Source organism: Pyrgilauda ruficollis, unplaced genomic scaffold, assembly GCF_017590135.1.
Source record: "Pyrgilauda ruficollis isolate IOZ18807 unplaced genomic scaffold, ASM1759013v1 scaffold53, whole genome shotgun sequence".
NCBI lineage: Eukaryota > Metazoa > Chordata > Aves > Passeriformes > Passeridae > Pyrgilauda > Pyrgilauda ruficollis.
This window is the reverse complement of record NW_024526933.1, coordinates 785,890-802,771: the sequence shown is the minus strand read 5'-3', so window position 1 is coordinate 802,771 and position 16,882 is coordinate 785,890.

Sequence of the window (16,882 nt, the reverse complement as noted above, 5' to 3'; positions counted from 1 at the left end):
AGCAGACTGTAGAACTACCGCCAAGAAGCAGTGTAAAAGATGGATACTATTAGAAATAAATGGTCTGTAGAAGCCCAAATAAATTGAATGTAAACATTCAATAAGAAAACAAACAAATAAACAAACAACATGTTTTGAGTTTGAGAGAATGCAACAGGCAGCTATTTTGGCTTTGGAAAAATAGATGGCATATTCTAATGAAAATTGGAAGGATCATAAAATATAATGGATGGAAAAGGAACTTAGATTTTTTTTTTGTGCGCTGCATTTTCCACTAACTGCATCCAGGTCCACAATGTACTTCCTTATTTACAGTCTAAAGTTAAAGAAATTGGTTTCTTTATAGTTACTTAATTGCACATCAAATTGTGCTCAACACTTAAAATTTGTCTAAAGGATTTCATTGCAGAGTAAGCCTATAGTATAGTGGTGACTATGGTTAGGCTTTGATATACTAATGGATATCACTGGGAGGCATACTTACTGATCACTTCTTGACTCTTCCATCACTGAACCAACTTGTGGATGCAAAACAGGGTGTTTCAACTGATATGATGTTGTCAGTGCATTGTCAGGGTATTAAAAGACACCTCCTGTTCTTTAACTTGCAGAAATTCCTCCCACCCCCAGACAGGTTCTCTGAGAGACCAGGAAACCTATAAGCTGTTTATCTTCTCTCTTCTCATGGCAGCTATACCTAAAGCTCACCAATACCCTTTCATTCTTTAAAACTTTTAACCTGATTTAGTTGAAGGAATCTGTGCTCATTTGTTTAGATGACCTTTAAAAGCCCCTTCCACTGTATGCTTCTATGACTACAGTTACCAATTGAATTGTGCAGTGATTTAGTAGAAATCATGACCAACTTAAGACTGACTCTGTGATAAGAAAATTTGTCTGGATCATTTTCCTAGCAGGCATCTCAATTTACTGTCTTCTCCAAATAACACGAACAATTTAAGAGAAAAAGAGTAAATATTAAAATACCACCTCTCTGTACAAGTCTGAACTTCTACTTTCTCCTTCTAAGTAAATTTCATAGTAGGAGTTTGGGTGGGTTGAGTGTTATTTTCTTCCTTTCTTTTATGAACTCAGGCATTTTCAATATATGTTCTTGTTGGTCACTTTGTGAATAGCTTCAGAAAAATGGTATTAATTTTAATTGCCTAAGAACTTACCAGAAACTTGCACTGAATTCTGTCTGAAAAACTCTATTTCTTTTCAGAATGCATTTTATTTTTCAAAGTCACAGTTAAAAGTTAAAATACTAACTTAGAATATATTTAATCACATGACTCCATCATTGCCTTTTAAAACAAATCATATAATAACTTTCTCACCATAAAATAAAAGAAACTAGCCTGATTTTTTTTCTTGTTTTATATTAAGATCAACATAACTTTGTATAGGAAAGAAATGCAGAGAATACCATTTATTTAGGTCAAAACTTAGTGATTTATTATTTTCCTAATAAGGTAGCAGAAAAAAAATTGAAATGTGTGATATGCATACCATCAGCAAGCTGTGTGGTGCAGTTGACATGCTGGAGAAAAAGGATGCCTTCCAGAGGGACCTTAACAGGCTTGAGAGGTGGTCCCATGCAAACCTCATGAAGGTTAACAAGGCCAAGTGCAAGGTCCTGCACCTGGGTCAGGGCAACTCCAAGTGGAAATATGGGCTGGCTGGAGAATGGATTGAGAAGAACCCTAGGAAGAAGATCTTTGTGTTGGCACATCAAAAGCTCAACGTGACTTGGCAATTTGTGCTTGCAGCCCAGAAATCCAACTACATCTTGAGCTGTGCTTAAAATCAGCATTTCCAGCAGGTTGAGGGAAGTGATTCTCCCTCTCTACTCTGCTTTGGTGAAACCCCACCTGGAAAACTGCATCCACCTCTGGTTCTACCGACATAAGAATTACATGGCCTCACTGAAGTGAGTCCAAAGGAGGACCATGAAGATGATCAGAGGGCTGGAACACCTCTGCTGTGAAGACAGGCTGAGAGAATTAGCGTTGTTCATCCTGAAGGACAGTAGGCTGTGGGAAGATGTTTCAGCAGCCTTCCAGTACCTACTGGGGATCTACAGGAGAGCCATACAGGGAATTTTCACTAGGGCAAGAAATTATAAAACAAGGGACATTGGTTTGAAAGAGAAGGAGCATAGGCTTGCATTAGATATCAGAAAGAAATTCCATAGTGTGAGGGTGGTGAACTCTGGAACAGGTTGCTCAGAGAAGCTGTGGATGCCCCATTCCTGTAAGTGCTCAAAGCCAGGTTAAATTGGGCTATGAGGAACCTGGTCTAGTGGAAGGTTTCTTAGCTCATGGTGGGGGTTTTGGACAAAATTATCTTTAAGGTCCCTTCCAAAATAAACCATTCCATGTTGCTTTTATATTCTTGAAGTACTCCAAAGAATGAAAACTCAGTTTGGAAATCTTTATGAAAGCTATATTGTCCGTATTCTAGTGGATTGTTACACTTTTTTTTTTTTTTACATTTCAATAGTAAAGAGATAAAATATCTGAGTTATGTGATATCCCTGAAGTGAATGCAATTTCAATCTTTATATGGGAAGTTCCTATGAAATATACAGTCATACCAAAAATGTAGATTCTAAAACATATTATAAGAACTTTTCAAGTATGTATTTCCCTATTGCATTATATAGATGTTAATGTATTTCTTAAAAACAAATAAAAAGTTTTACTGGAAGTCTTTAGTTACCTCAAAGTAAATAATCCTTTTCTATAAATTAAAGATATATTATGTGGGAAGTTCCAGGTAACGCAGAGCTAGGGAAATGCCATTATATTCTGTAAATTAAATATATACAAAAACTGCACCAAAACACATCTCAAGACAGTGCAACACCACTTCTCAACTCTAAAAGTTTTTAGTATTTTTAGTCACTTTTAGAGTCAATTTCCCATCCCTCTGTTCCAATCTAAGGGAGGAGGAAAATAACTCCTTATTTAGGTTGAGTCTAGGAAAAAGCAAGGGGTGAGGTGAGCAGAATTTTTGAAAAGATTTTGTTTTATTTTTCATTATAAACTTCAGATTTGATTGAATTGATAATAAATTAATTCCTTCTAATCAAGTCTGGTTTTGCCTGTGTTGGTAAATGCTGAAAGAGCTCTTTGTTCTTATCTTGACTCCTGAGATATACATTATGTTTTGTCTCACCTGTTCAGTGAGAAAATGGAGTGATAGAATGGGTGCCTTGGCACCTAGTGGATAATCAAGGTCAACATACCACTTAATCTGATGTTTGCACCACTTTATACCAGTAAATAAATAGGAAGCATTCCAAATCACCAGGAAAATGAACAAGCATTTTAAGTTTATGACAATAAATAAAAATTGTTTAAAGCTAAGGGAAAAAAAGACATATTTTCCTTCCTTCCTTCCTTCCTTCCTTCCTTCCTTCCTTCCTTCCTTCCTTCCTTCCTTCCTTCCTTCCATCCTTCCTTCCTTCCTTCCTTCCTTCCTTCTTCCCTCCCTCCAGGGCTGTGGGCTGTGGTCTTTCTCAAGCACATGTTGATAAATTTAGAGTAGCTGTGCCAAGAGAATAAATATTGTGGTTATTTTTTGTTCATAGAAATTGGTTTCCAAAATCCCAAAAATTCAAAGGCAAAATACTTCATCACAGAAAAAAAATCAAACAAATACAGTGTTTTAAAATGCTATACTTATTTCATTATGGTTTGTCCATTTGCATGAATAAAATATTTAAATAAGTGAAATACTCTCCTTAATATTTACTGAATCTTAGGAATACAATCTATTGATTTCTGAGTCACTTGTCATAAAAATGGATAAACACTGAATTTTAATGAAAAAATGGCCTACACTTTCTGCAATATAGTATCTACTGAAAAATATATATCAGGAAATATATATATACTGGAAAAAATATATATATATAAATTCAGTTTTCAATTAGTTTTCATTTCTTCACACATTTTTACAAGGTTCAAATCATAAATATAAAGAATACACTTCTCTTCAGACATGGAGGTAAATTATTAGAACTTGCTGTAGAACTTTTTGATAGTCTAATAATACTTGAGCACAAGCAAAATTAAAGATTTTATCACACTGGATTATTTCATAGAAGCAATTTTTTTTCCTAATCTCTTATGTGGAAGGGCTTGATTTAGATGTAGGATATGCTATTTCATCCAAGCTGGAAACCAGTGTGATTTTAACTATAATCTGGATGCAATGAATTTGATGGTTCAGGACTAAACTTATCATGTGGGTAAGACGCAGGTACACATAGATTTATTTGAGCTCTTAAAATATTGGATTCTTCATTTCCACATTTTGACCAATTTATTTCAAACTTCTCAGCTTATCTTTTCTCTGTCCGTGATGCTGAGTCTGCTGTAACAGAAAGCTCATTTCCAGATCTAGATTTCATTCTAATAGGGAAATTCTGGCTTCTTGTGCTGCCATTAAAAATCTCTAAGTTAATTGATTGCAGGTGAAATGAACTATAGACTTTTCAATTCAGTGTTGCAGTATCCAGTCTCCTTTTTGAATGAAAAATAAATATACTTGGAAGAAAGATTCATGCACAGATTGTTCTCTAGCCCTTAACTTTTGTCCAAGTTGTTCAACTATCACATCAACTGAATGGACTGACTATAAATTTTTTTTCCTCAAAATATAGAACATTCCTTGCTCTCTCCTGTATTTTAAGTGTCAGAGAGACAGGAGTGGCAGCAGAAGACTAGTTAAAGCATTTCTGCAAAAGCTAAGGAACGTTTTGTAAGGTACCTATATTATTCTTTATCTACCATATATATGAAAGGAGTTTCAGTGAAATGGCAAGAATAGGACCCTTTCAACCAGTATGACAATGAGACATTTCTTTTGATTCCATTTCTGTCTCTGAAAAGTTTCACATATTTTGTCCTATGTTACAACGTCCTGCATGAAATTCTGATACTGTTTTGAAAGCCAGGATTACAGATAGAGAAATAAGGTAAGCATAGCTATTAGTAGAACAAAAATGATTGGTAAGGCCAGATGAAGATTTACTCAATTTACTGTCTTCTCCAAATAACATGAGCAATTTAATAGGAAAAGAGAAAATATTAAAATAGAGCCTCTTCAGACTACTCTGAACTTTTACTTTTTCAACATGAGAAAAATTTATTTTCATAAATAATTTATTTAATTTATTTTATTAATTAATTTATTAATTTATTTATTTAATTTATTTTAATAAATTATTTTCATGAGTTAAGACTTCCTAATTATTCTCAACATGAGACAGGGTGTGGGCTGTCTCTTATTCTGAGAAATTTTCTGTTGCTGTTTACATCCTTGGATTTATCATCTACAAAGAATTTAATTTCATTTCTTCTGTAGCTGGCCAGTATTTCCAGTTCTAAACAAGTTTATCTAACTACTGTATGTTTGGGAGTTCTAGTGGGGCAGCTGACCATGCATTTGTTGGGAAGAACTCATTGCATTCATATAAAGCTGTTAAAGAATAACAGTGCAATATCCATAAATAATTAAATAGACTAACTGCACATTCATGCAGTTACACTGAATACATAGGTATGTACACACACCATTTGGTTAATAGGGCAGATCCTTGATACATTTGGTGTGTTTAGTGTCTTGGAACAGATTACAAGAAATTCTGGGTGAAGTACAGAACACTGATTTCTAATTAAACTAGAAACTTGCTAAAAATGTCTGTTTTACATGCTGACCAACCCGTACTGTATTACAAAGGCAAAGCCTTCTTCTGTGTTTAGAGAAGACATTATTGCCATAATTCTCACTGTGAAGTGGTTCTCTAACAACACTGGAGGGAAAACTGAAGATAACAGCTTTGTGAATAGATTTGACTTAATCTTTGACTGTTGCTACTACATTTTAAGCCCTTTGAAGTGACTGATATCATGCTGTATGGAAAGGTCAGGCTGGCAGTAATAAAATAAAGATAATATGTAGATCATCTGACTAGAGCATGACAGCCATGGCTTGCATGGCTAAACACATGCTTTGTGCAATGTGGACGTGAATTTAGCTGAAAAATACAAGAACCTTCCAAATGCACACTGTTATGTTGTTCTTATTTTTTTGACTCATATATCCTAAAAATTTTGCTGTCTGAGCAATATCTTTCATGCTGTTTGTATTCATGAGCATCATTGTTGACCCCTTCATGCAGCAACTAGAGACCACTACCAGTAAACAAAGTAAAACTGAGTTTTAACCACATTTTAGAGAGAGATTGATTGAGATATTGATTTTTTTAAATTATTTTTAAGAAGACTAATCTAAAAAAAAATCTAAAAAAAATTCAAGGGAGGGAAGAAGTAAAGAGACTTTTCATATAATACATATTTTTTGAAAGTTATTAGCTGAATGTTCAGCAAAAAATGAGGTAGCATGTACTATGCATTACTGTATTCTTTTTACTGTCTTTCAACAGAAAGGAGTTCTTGTTCCCTTCAAGCAGATTTGAAAGAAAAACTTCAGAACTGTTACAAATAGGCAACAAACACATAGTACCTTGGGGCTTAAAGGACATTTTATTTTCATGAGTTAAGACTTCCTCATTATTCTCAGAATGAAGCAGAGTCATGGGTCAGGGAATAGGTCACTCTAATGAGAAAAATAAGATGTGTAGATCTCTTTAGGAGCTATTGTATTTTATTTGTGGAATATTGGTATAGTTTTATTCTGTTTCTGCCAAGAACTTTTCCATTTTGGAGTTGTGTTTATAATGTAAAAGTTGTTTGGTTTGTTTGGGATTTTTTTTTTCTCTAGAATATTCTCTTCTCTCATGCTGCCATATAATTTTCAAGGTAGCTATACTCTGAATGAGAGAATTTGTTAATTTTAAAATAGTAAGAACTGTGAGTGCCTGTAACTCTGCAAAGGCAAACAGTACCATAAAGAGTTGGTGCAAAATAATCCAGTTCTTTATGTATTCAAAAGATCTAGGTAGCTCCACTGGTTCTCATTCCTCAGTCCTTGTCTTGCATCTGCTGGAGTATTTTGCATAATATTACTGATGTGTAAACCTGCCACATACACTATTCTTTAACAGCATGCAGAAAGGAAATTAGGCAAAACACTGAGATAAGCTGAAAACCTTTGCTTTGTTTTGTGTAACCACAAAGTAACTTAAAAAAAAAAAACAAACCAAAACCAATAACAAAACCACAAAACCCAAAAGACCTTACCAATAAATATTATCATTTTCCAATAAAAGGTATTCTATTACATCTCAAGAAAAGGTGAGACAAATCTTTAAATGAAAAATCTTACATTTCTAGAGAGAATCCTTGATGTGAAATGAAAGCACTGCTGAATTCCTATTAAAAATAGGAAATGAGGAGTCAGATTCCTCATCTTGCTCTGTTCTGAAGTGGTGTCCTGTAAGATAATATCTAAATGGCTAGATAATTGATTTGAAGGGAGAGTTCATTTAGTTTAGCTTTTGGAATTGCTATGGGACACTGAGACAACCAATTATAGAAACACTGGATACATTAAAAGCTTGAAGTCAAATTATTTGGCTTGTATCTATTTGTGCAACTATAAGAACCAAACCAATTCCTCTCTGCAATCAAGCATTGCTCCTTTGCTTCTCTCCTCAAAACCATAAAAGTGAATATTTGACCAGAATAAGGGTTTATCATTAAAGCAGCAAAAAAATATTCTCCAGAGAATAAAAAAATCGAGTTTTTATGATAATATTGTCCAGTTGTAAGATAGAATAAATGGGAAAGATAATTATGGAATCACATGATGAATACGTTATTCTTATGTCAGAAGAAAAGACAGAGTCTAGCATGATTTGGGGGGAGGAAGACAGGAGGAAGAAAATAGGTTTTTGTGGTTCTGAAGCCCTGCCAAGAGCAAAGTATATGCCAAATATTATTATATGATGAAAAAAGCACTTTCTTACAGCTGAAGACTGGTCATTTGATTAAAAAAGCATGTTACATTTGACTAAAAATGTACTCAATGTGTTTGAATTTCCAAATTTTTAGTCCAGCTTTCATCTGTATTAGTCATCTAAAATTTCAAATAAAGTATCTTGAATCTTGGGTATTAAAATCAGAATTACCCAACACTTATTACTTGTAATTTTTGTTGAAAAGTAATCAGGTTTTTATTGGCAAGCTATTGAAATATAAACAAAGATATTTTGCTTTCTGTTTTGTTTTTGCTTTTTCCTTTATTTTTCCTTTAATATAGTAAATACTCTTCATTTTCCAAATTATCAAGAATGGGGCCTTTTTTAATTTTTCAATTAATCTATGAGAGAATAATTTAATTTTCAATGTCAAATTGTTACTGATTAGCAATGTGCACATGAATGTTTTGGATTTAAATCATTAAAATTGATTTTGTAATGCCTTTATTCTATGATATCCTCTCTAATAAAGGTATTCCATTTAACTGTTGGCAGAACATTTAGCAGCTGTTCAGAATATTTTACATAGACAGCAGTTGTTAGGTCACTTTCCAAAACGTGAAAGTACATGTCAAATGAAATTTCAGCCATATTAATCTTTGGTGTAATTCTAACTAATTTTTCATCAACATAAAGTTGTAAGGTGAATGTGCTGAATGTCAAGAATCTCTTCCATCTCTCTCCTTTCATTATTCAATGCCAGATAATTTACAAAGCTTTATAATCTAATTGTTGTTTCTGTTCATTGTGATATGGCTTGCCGTTCAATAGGATTTCTTTTCTGCACCCTCCTTCTCAGTTTGTAACTTCTTCCTTTCTCATTTAAGGATTCATCAGTCATTACTTTTTCCATAGGTATTTCCTGACTACACAGATTCCTCTATCTAATGAGCACACGCAGTTGACTCTCTCTGAGAACAAATTTTCCGCCTTTCTTTGTACTAATTCTCCAGGTCTTCCAGGAACTAATGCCATTAATTTTTCTGAACCTTACTTTTCTTTCTTCTCTTTTTATATCTTTTCACAGAATCAGAGGATGTTTGCATTGGAAGGCATCTCTGAGGATCACATAGTCCAGGCCCCTGACATAGCAGGTTCACTAGAGCAGATTGCACAGGTTGTGGTCAGATGGCTTTTGAGTACTACAGAGAAGGAGGCTTCAGAATCTCTCTGGGCCATCTGTTTCAATGCTTTGTCACCTACCTAATAAGATGGAACTTCCTGTTTCATGTGGAATGAATTTTCAAGAAAATCAAAATACCAACAGCAGGAGGCTTCTGAGAATAAAAGGGGATCAGATTTTAAAAAAATTATTAGTATGAGGAGGCAATATTGTGAGGCAGCTGACAATGTAAATGTTGTCAGAAATGGAGAGGTGGAGGTAGATAAAAAGAGGCAACATGATCGAGGACAAGATTCTTTGCAATTATATATTGAATTTTATGTATTGACATTACTAGGAAAGAGCTAGGCTTCAGCAGGTGTAGGTCCAGTCATACAATTTGATAAATGCCTGAGACTTTCAAGCAAGAAAATTAGACATGGTAAAGACTATGAATATTACTTTAGCAAACTAGTTACGAGCTGAATCAGTAGGATGGATGTAATTATTAATAGGAAATTGCCATGTCAAGATGAAGGATAGTGAAGGCATGAATGAAATTATTTTTTCTAAACCTAAATTTATTCATTTCAAACACCTAAACTTTTAGACTCTTAAGTAAGAACAATCATGCATTTCTAGGTGCACGATGTATGCAAAAAAGGTAAGAGGACTTTGCTGCATCCTATTGAAGGACAGATTTTCTGTATTCATGGGTAGCTTCATGGGTAGATTCAAAAGTCAGGGTGTTTGTATATGCAAGGAAGAATAAAAGTGTCTATTGAATTGTAGATATGGGAAGCAGTGTAGCCAACTGAATGCTTATGCGAAGCCTGATTGTAAAGAAAGTCACATAAACCCAATGATTACTGTTAAAGTGCTTGCTGCAAACAGAGAACTGATTTCTTTGTGAGCTAAGGTTCAGTAATTTTACCTTAAGATCTGCCCTTTTTCATAATTTAGAAATTTATGTTTTGTTTTGTTTTGATTTTAAGTGGAAATAAAACAAACAAATGACAACCCCAAGCCCAAAGCTGAAAACTCAAACTCAGAACCATGAGAGTTTCTGAAGCTCCAGAGGTTTTTACATCTCCTTGAATATTTATGATTATGTGTCTTTTCTGTTTCATATCCATCTTTTGTTTCTATTCTGCATTTGGCAAAATGCAGCTTTCTGTAAAATTTTCTATTTGTCCTAGTTCTATATTAATGTTCTTTGTGGTATCTGAACAAATCTGTTAGTGTCAGATTTGAATAGCAACCAGTTGTTGAATTCAACCAGTGTTGAATAGTAAACAATTTCATAAAATGTAGCCAACAATAATGATGATGAAGAGAAAGGTGCTAGCAGGAGAAACAATACAATATAGAGAAATCTTTTGGCCCAGTGACCCATAACCTGTGAATTGGTTTTGGTTTTTTTTTTTCCCTATGTCTTATTTTGTGTAGGCTCCAAAATTTTTTCATTATTGAATCATAGGCTATCCTGAGCTGGAATGGACCCACAAGGTACACCAAATTAAGTCCTGGCCCTGCACTGGACAACCCTAAGAATCACACCATGTGTCTTTGGACAGAGTGCTGTCCAAACTCTTGATCTCTGTTGGGCTGGTGTTGTGAGGAGCCTGAGGAGCCTGTTCCTGTGCCCAAACACCCTCTGGGGGTGTTTTTCCAATATCCAACCTAAACCTCCCCGGTAGAACTTCAGGCCATTCCCTCAGGTGCTGTCACTGGCCACCACAGAGATCAGTGCCTGCCCCTCCTTTTCCCTTCATGAGGAAGTTGTAACTGCAGCGACATCAGTCTCCTCCAGACTGAACAGACCAAGTGACATCAATCACCTGGTGTATGGCTTTCCCTCTATCTTTCACCATCCCCACAGCATTCCTTTGGATACCCTCTAAACTTTTAATATCCTTTTTATAATGTGATGCCAGAAGGAGATTTCTATGTATGTGACTAGGCTCTTCTTTCTTTAATGTGCTTCAAATTGAGAGGAATATGATTTATCTAAATGGTTGCTCTTTAATTTATGAATACACTTGGGGATTTTTCTTTTGGTATTCTTAATGTGTATTCAGCATTTTTATTTTGTCACATGTGAGAAGGGAAGTCAGATCTGCTACTGACTACTTCTGTAGTTCTCATTCCAGGACAAAATAATTTTTAAAAGACTTGACATTTTCAAATTATAAATCACCTTGTGCTTTATTAACATAAATATTTTTTATGATATGCAAATCTTCTCCATCAACAAAGGATAAAAATTTAACTTTTTTTTTTACCACAGACAGGTAAGTTACAAGTAAACAAACAAAAAAAAATTAGATTTATTTGAAATAAGTTTTAAAAAATGTTTAAAATTTTAGAGGTAGGGCATCCCAGTTTATCTCCTATTATACAAGTCTTTTACATTGCTTCATTTAAATTTATGTTCTGTGATTTTGTTAATCACTGAGCCAAGCAAATGTAAAATTGATTCACTGCCTATCTATACACATAGAAAATCATACTCACATCCTGGCATAAATTCTTGGATTGTAACAGCTTAAAAGTCACTGTGAGAAGGTGACTTTTCTTCACTGTGAATGGTACTTGCATGTTCTGTGGAAGTGACATTTGTTTCTATAATTTGATCCATTAAAGTACCACAAATAGTAAAATCATAGATCTTTAAGGTTGGGAAATACCTTTAAGATCATCACGTTCAATGTTAACATAACACTGCCACCACTGAACCATGTCCTCAAGCCATAGTCATGTGTTTTGAATACTTCCCAGGGACTTCACTGTTTCTCTGGACAGTCGGTTCCAATCCTTACTATCCTTTTCATTAAAAATGTTTGCCTAATCTAAACCTCCACTGGTGCAAACCGAGACCATTTGCTCTTGTCCTTTCACTTTTTACCTGGAGAAGAGTCTGGTATCCATATCACTACAACTTCCTTATGTGTAGCTGTGTAGCAAGTGATAAGGTCTCACCTAAGCCTCCCTTTCTCCAGTGTAAACAATCCCAGCTCTCTCATAAGACTTGTGCCCTATGTCTATAAGTTTTATGTCTATGGCTGTAAGTCAGTAAATTTACTGTGAACACAAAAGTGTTACACTGATTGTTGCTTTCAGCCTGAACCATCTGGGAAGGCTGTCATCTTGGCACAGGTGTACTCCTTTCAGCAGGAAAGGGATGGATTTGCTGGGGCCATCCTTTATGGTGTGCTGGCTTTTGCTGGTGTGGAGTTAATTTTTCACAGTGGCTGCTATGGGGATGTATTTTGCATTGGTATTGATCACAGGGTTGATAATACAGAGATGTTTTCATTATTGCTGAGCAGGGCTCACACGGAGCCAAGGCCTTTTCTGCTATTCATACTGCTACAATGGCAGGGAGGGTACATATTTGGGATAGATGACCCAAACAAAGACCAAAGGAATATCGCACACCATATGATATGATGCTTAATATATAAGTTGGCAGAAGAAGGTGGAATGGAGGAAAATGTCCCCAGGTAACTCCTATACATGATTGTATATGAGTCTTGCTGTCGTAGAGATGGATGAATACCTGCCTACCCATGGGAAGCAGTGAATTAATTCCTTGGGTTTTGCTTTGCTTGCATGTGTGACTTTTGTTTTTCCTATTAAACCTTGTCTCAACACACCAGTTTTCCAGCTGTCAGCCTTCCAGTTCTCTCCACAATCCCACTGATGGGGGACTGAACAAGTGGCAGTGTGTTCTCTGTTTGCTGGCTGGTGTTAAACCACAACAAATGGCTTCACTCTTTTTAGGGGAATGTTGAAAGACATTACTATTTATCTTAATTAATAAAACAAGGAATCAGTATATCTTTCTAAACTGCCAGGTTATTAATGATAGATTGGCCATTAATGCCATTACAATGAAATATTAGGTTGTTACTTCATGAGCTTGGAACTGTATCTGTCTTCAGAGATAGCAGTGATGGTTGCCTGGTAAATTGGAAGCTTTCACAGCCCCAGTAAAATCACCACTATGTGTCCTGTGGTCACTCTGATTCTCTACTGCAAGTGACAGAGTATAGACAGAGTAGGGGCAGCACGGCTGCTGTTTCAGTCATATATACTGAAAGTATTTATTTTCTAATGTCAAGCATCATTCACATAATCCACCTGATGTCTATCATCTGATGTTTGTGTCAGCTTGTTATGGCCACATATCAGAAATATACAAGAGGCCTCCTAGATTTCTTCTATTGAAGACTCTATCAAATGAAGCTGTAAAAGCCTGAACTAGAATTCCAAGTAACACAATTAGAGTTTCAAGACTTACTTCTCTTTGCGAGTAATATAATTACCCTGATCAAATTTATCTTGCAGAAACATTTTTCATTAAGCTATAGAGATGTAGGAAGATGAACATAGAAATATGATGAAAGTAGATTGTTCAGAATGCCTTTGAAAACCTCTTTATGCATGTTAAAGTGTATGAACAGGACATATTACAGTCTGGACAGGGGGGCACTTTATTATGTTCCTTGAGATAAATCCTGATCCAGCCTACTGTTTGTTATTGCATTTGTTAAATTTAATAACATATGGCTCTGGAAATTGATGCTCTTAAAATACAGTTTTCTGGAGTGTTTTATTTTAAACATTAAGCATCTGAAAGAGTTATAAAATTCCTATTAATTCTGAACATTCTCAGTGAACATTCAGCAATGTGTGGATTACTCAATACCCTGAGTGTTGCAGACTACCTGGTCTGTTGAAAGCTCAGCTGCAAATCTGCTTCAGCTGTAGCTGTTAACTCCTATCATTTTCATCACGGTGGCAGTGATGTCTTTACAGTGGTGTTGGTATACTGAACCACTACGGTGTCTCTATGCTAACTATTAAGTAAAAACTCCCACAGCCCAAATATTATGGTGTAGCTCTGATGGCGACTTACCCAGTTTCTCATATGACCTCTGTTGCATAGGCATTCTTTTAAAATTAAGGTGTTATTTCTTCTCTGTGATGTTATTTTAAAAAATATATATTATAATACATTAATCATACCATATCATATTCTCAAACAAATAATATTCCATTCCATATATTTGGTTTAATAGCATGCAGGGCACAACTCTGTTACAGTAAGTAGAGCAATAAACAACTGTTATTCTGATATTCCTCACATTTGAATATATATCATTTTGACACCCATTGTGATACCATCAATGTTAATATTTTTAAACTAAGACCTAAGTAAAGATCTCTGATGCATGAGGTAATGGAAAAGCAGGAAGCAATTATATGATATCAGCTGCTGGTATGGTATTTTTTCTATCCATACCTTTATTCCTCATAACCTATTTCTTTGTTTACCTTACACTACTCTACTGAGCCTATCAAGGCTTCCTTGAATCAGCATTTTCTAGTCATGGTGGAATTTAATGCCTTTGCTTCCACCCTTTGCCCTGGTATCACTGTTGATAAGAACACAGATGGACCAATCTCCACTGCATGTTGGACAGTGGAAAATTCAGTTTCATGGAAAACAAGAAACTCTTTCCCCAGAGACCCCAGAGTACTCATCATGTTTCACTTGTCAGATACAAATAGCTGAGTACAAGTAAGTCATTGGTTCTTCGCACATTTTGGCTTGATTTTACATGGGCAGCAATGGTAGAGCTTTAACTTACGGGTAATGTCTCTGTCAACTCTGTGATCTTCTAACCAAAGTCTGCAGGCCACAAAATTTCATGCAGGGAAAAGAAAATTATTGTTTTGGTATGAAAGAAGTGACTTGTTTTTGGGTAATGTATTCTCAGAAAAAGGTGACACACTTTAGACAAAAGCATTGTCAAACCTAATATAAGGAAGGCAGGTGGCTTGTACAGCATATTGCATCATGAAGTATTTTATTCAGGACTTGATTATGTCATGCAACTAATATAACAACCATACTTTATTTTAAAAAAAGCAAAAAGAGTAGGAGCACATTTTTCCCTTTACATATGGGATTTTCCTTGCACAATTATATCTATCCAAGTTATAAAATTAAGAATATCAACTTACGATTGATGTCACATTAAATTTTATATATTTCATTCCATTATGGAGTAGAAAAGGGAATTTTTTTGCCACTATATATAGTAAAATTTCACTAGTTAAATATGATTCATATACCTTACCTTTGTAACAACTTTCCTCATCTTAAAAGATTTTGAGATGCGTGACATTTGCATGTGCTGTTAAAATATTTAGATGAAATTTTGATATATTGTTAATGAATCGCCTGTCTTCCTTTGTGGTATGGAGTAATGAATTAATGGAAGCATGCAAAATCAGAAGTTCTTCCTAAAATCCAATGTAAATCTCCTCTGAGGCAACTTGAGGCCATTTGCTCTCATTCTGTCACTTGTTTCTAGAATTTCACACACACGCAGACACACATTCTTTCAAGACATCAAACTTATCCAGTCTCTGACAGACTGAAATTGCTGCCATGGGTGGTCAGTGCTGACACTTGCTGCCTCCTGACACCCGCAGGACTCCACCGGTGTTGGTGCTGCTGCCTTGCGTCCCTGGTCCAATGCAGGGAGGAAAAAGAACCAGACTCTCAAGCACTGCCGAGTGGTGGCCCTAGCTGGACCTCCTCTGGCTTTCTGCTACCAACAGGAGCTGCAAATTTCACTCTGAAATGGTTTTCCCTTGCAAAATGCAGCTTCTAGAGTTGCTAGAGTTGTGTGTAAAACCAAAAGGCAAGAGAGAGGCAAGAGAGGCAAGAGAACTCTGACTGCCTTCCCCTGCTCTTTAAAAGCACCTCTGGAAACGCCACAGCCACGCGGTTCCATTTCTGGCCACACTGTTGGGCGTTAAAGAGACAGCAACAATTTCGGGCACAGAGAGATATGGAATATAATACAATTTTGGGTTTCCCAGGACACCCCAAAATGAAGTGTCCTATTTGTACTTCTTGCACTACTGCAGTTATGTCACCATTATATAACACATGACAGTGGAGCGGTTGCCTCAAAAACTATCACGTTTGGTCCTTCCTCCACAAGGCCAGAGCTGAAACTTGTTACTTTTTGCACCTTATGTATATGCACCCATGGTATTTTATGCAAGTTTCATCACAAAATGAGTGTTTAAGGCATATGCTGCAAATATAATTAACCCTCCCTTTACAGACATGTATTTAATCTATTTTTTTGTACTGTGGTTTTGTTACTTTTAAGGGTTCAGGTTCCTGGGGCAGCATGCTCCAGCACTTGATGACATTTTCCATGAAGAAGTGCTTCCTAATATCCAATCTAAATCTCCTCTGAAGCAATCTGAGGTAATTTCTTCTACTTTTGTCATTTACTTCCTAGGAGAAGAGACAAAACCCTGCCTGAGTTCACCCTCAACTCAGCTGTAGAGACCCATAAGATCTACCCACAGCCTCTTTTACCCACCTCCCTCAGCTGCTCCACATCAGGCTTGTTTTCCAAACTCTTCACCAGCTCTCTTGTCCTCCTCTGGATATGCTCCAGCACCAAAATGTCTTTCTTGCCATGAGGGGCCCAAAAGTGCATACTGGATTCAAGGTGCAGCCTCACCTACAACAAGTCCAGAGGGATGATCTCTCGAATCTTGCTTGCCACACTATGCCTGACACAAGCCAGGATGCCACTGGCCTTCTTGGACATCTGGTCATAGAGAGAGACCAGGTTGGTCAAGAAGGACCTGCCTTTCACAAATCAGTTCTGGCTGGGTCTGATTGCCTGGTTTGTCCTGTATGTTCCATGTGACAGCACTCAATGAGATCTCTGCATAACCTTTCCCTGCACTGAAGACAAATTAACACAGAATCATTA